The sequence below is a fragment of the Bufo bufo genome, chromosome 2 (assembly GCF_905171765.1).
Source record: "Bufo bufo chromosome 2, aBufBuf1.1, whole genome shotgun sequence".
NCBI classification, from domain to species: domain Eukaryota; kingdom Metazoa; phylum Chordata; class Amphibia; order Anura; family Bufonidae; genus Bufo; species Bufo bufo.
The window spans coordinates 147,814,008-147,817,498 of record NC_053390.1 but is presented as its reverse complement, the minus strand read 5'-3'; positions in this window follow the sequence as shown (position 1 = coordinate 147,817,498).

Here is a 3,491-nt window from a genome sequence, read left to right as displayed (position 1 = left end):
GATTTTTTATTTTTTTTAACCCCCTCCAGCCCTGTTTTACTTAGCATTCTGTATTCAGAATGCTATTATTTTCCCTTATAACCATGTTATAAGGGAAAATAATACTATTTACAGAACACCGATCCCAAGCCCGAACTTCTGTGAAGAAGTTCGGGTTTGGGTACCAAACACGCGCGATTTTTCTCACGCGAGTGCAAAACGCATTACAATGTTTTGCACTCGTGCGGAAAAATCGCGGGTGTTCCCGCAACGCACCCGCACATTTTTCCGCAACACCCGTGTGAAAGAGGCCAAAGGCTTCTCTGGGGCTGAAAGGAGGAGGAATGCTGTTCACAAACATGAAACATTTTTAACCAAATTTATGAAAAATTTATAACACTTGTCTGTCTGCGAAAACCACCACACAATTTGCTACCCATTTTCTCCTGAATATAGTAACATCCCATTTGTGGTTGTAATCTGCTGTTTAGGCCTCCTGCACACAACCTTTTTTTTTAAGGTCCGCAAAAACGGGGTCCATTTTTCCGTGATCCGTGACCGTTTTTTCGTCCGTGGGTCTTCCTTGATTTTTGGAGGATCCACGGACATGAAAAAAAAAGTCGTTTTGGTGTCCGCCTGGCCGTGCGGAGCCAAACGGATCCGTCCTGACTTACAATGCAAGTCAATGGGGACGGATCCGTTTGACGTTGACACAATATGGTGCAGTTGCAAACGGATCCGTCCCCCATTGACTTTTAATGTAAAGTCAGGAGTTAATATACCATAGGATCAGAGTTTTCTCCAATCTGATGGTATATTTTAACTTGAAGCGTCCCCATCACCATGGGAACGCCTCTATGTTAGAATATACCATCGGATTTGAGTTACATCGTGAAACTCATATCCGACAGTATATTCTAACACAGAGGCGTTCCCATGGTGATGGGGACGCTTCAAGTTAGAATATCCTTCGAACTGTGTACATGACTGCCCCCTGCTGCCTGGCAGCACCCGATCTCTTACAGGGGGCTGTGATCAGCACAATTAACCCCTCAGGTGCCGCACCTGAAGGGGTTAATTGTGCGTATCATAGCCCCCTGTAAGAGATCAGGGGCTGCCAGGCAGCAGGGGGCAGACCCCCCTCCCCAGTTTGAATATCATTGGTGGCCAGTGTGCGCCCCCCCCCCGCCACCCTCCCTCTATTGTATTATCATTGGTGGCAAGTGTGCGGCCTCCCCCGGCCCCCCTCCCTTCCTCTATTGTATTATCATTGGTGGCCAGTGTGCGGCCCCCCCGGCCCCCCCTCTATTGTATTCATATCATTGGTGGCCAGTGTGCGGCCCCCCCCCCCCGGCCCCCCCTCTATTGTGTTAATATCATTGGTGGCCAGTGTGCGGCCTCCCCTCCCCCCCCCCCCCCCCGCGATCATTGGTGGCAGCGCGCGATCATTGGTGGCAGCGGAGAGTTCCGATTGGAGTCCCAGTTTAATCGCTGGGGCTCCGATCGGTAACCATGGCAACCAGGACGCTACTGCAGGCCTGGTTGCCATGGTTACTTAGCAATATTACAATATTAGAAGCATCATACTTACCTGCTGCGCTGTCTGTGAGCTCCTCCTACTGGTAAGTGACAGGTCTGTGCGGCGCATTGCTTAATGATCTGTCACTTACCAGTAGGAGGAGCTCCCGGCCGGTCACAGACAGCGCAGCAGGTAAGTATGATGCGCTGCCACCAATGATCGGGGGGGGAGAGGGGAGGCCGCACACTGGCCACCAATGATATTAACACAATAGAGGGGGGGCCGGCCGCACACTGTGCCACCAATGATAATACAATAGAGGGAGGGAGGGGGGGCCGGGGGAGGCCTCCAATAATATTACAATAGAGGTGGGGCCGGGGGGGCCGCACACTGGCCACCAATGATATTACAATAGAGGGAGGGAAGGGGGGCCGGGGGAGGCCGCACACTGGCCACCAATGATATTACAATAGAGGGAGGGGGGCCGGAGGAGGGGCCGCACTGGCCACCAATGAAATTAAAACTGGGGAGGGTTAATTGTGCGGATCACAGCCCCCTGTAAGAGATCGGGTGCTGCCAGGCAGCAGGGGGCAGTCAGGTACCCAGTTCGTGGTATATTCTAACTAGAAGCGTCCCCATCACTATGGGAACGCCTCTGTGTTAGAATATACTGTCGGATTTGAGTTTTCATGAAGTGAAAATTGAGCTCTGAAAAAGCTTTTATGCAGACGGATCTTCGGATCCGTCTGCATGAAAGTAGCCTACGGCCACGGACCACGGACACTGATGCCAATCTTGTGTGCATCCGTGTTTTTTCACGGACCCATTGACTTGAATGGGTCCGTGAACCGTTGGCGCCGTGAAAAAAATAGGACAGGTCATATTTTTTTCACGGCCAGGAAACACGGATCACGGATGCGGCTGCCAAAGGGTGCATTTTCCGATTTTTCCACGGACCCATTGAAAGTCAATGGGTTCGCGAAAAAAAACGGAAAACGGCACAACGGCCACGGGTGCACACAACGGTCGTGTGCAGGAGGCCTTAGGGATACAGCAGTTCTTTGAAGGGAAGGAGCAGCATCTGGATTTTCTAACATGGGACTCGTGAAATGTTTTTTAAGAGCCATTACTTTTTAACCTCTTCCCAACATATAACGTAATAGTCTGTGATGCCGGCAAGTGACTTACCGCATTTTGATGTGCTATTACGTCATGGTGATCGGGCAGGCACTTAAGTAGTGCGCGCCTAATCACTGCAGTGGCCCGGTAGTACCTGATAGCTGGGCCCCTGCTGTATCCACCAGCATCGCTGTAAAAACCAATGTCGGCCGATTAACCCCTTCTATGCCGTGATCAGCACTGACTGCGGCATAGAAGGTGCATGCAAAGGGGGAGGGAGCCCATTGGGTCCCCGCGCTGCTGTGCCAGGGACCCAATGGGTGACAAGGCAGCCTGATGCCATGCACAGGCTGCCCAATGCTGGGTCTCCTAGGTTACCTGTTAGGGCTCTTTCACATGAACGGATGCCATGCGTGGAAGACAGCCAAGCCCTGCTCCGGACAGCAGTGACATGGAGCATTAACATGATTGATAATGCTCTTTGCCTCTCTGTGACCTTTTTGCTACAAAATCACAGTGTTTATCTTTATCTCAGTGTGATTTTGTAGTAAAAAGATCACAGAGAGGCACGGAGCATTATCAATCATGTTAATGCTCCGTGTCTCTGATGTCCAGAGCGGGGCTTGGCTGTCTTTCACGCAGCGGATTCCACGCACGGCATCCACTCGTGTGAAAGAGCCCTTAGTGTATTACTCAGTGTAATGCACTAACAGGCAATGCATTACAATACAGATGTATTGTAATGCTTTGCAGAGGGGATCAGACTCTCAAAAGTTGAAGTCTCAGAGAAGGACAGAAAAAAAAGTTTAAAAAAAGCAAAAAAAAATGTGTTTTTAATAATAAAAATAAAGTTTCAAGTTAAAAAAGGAAATAC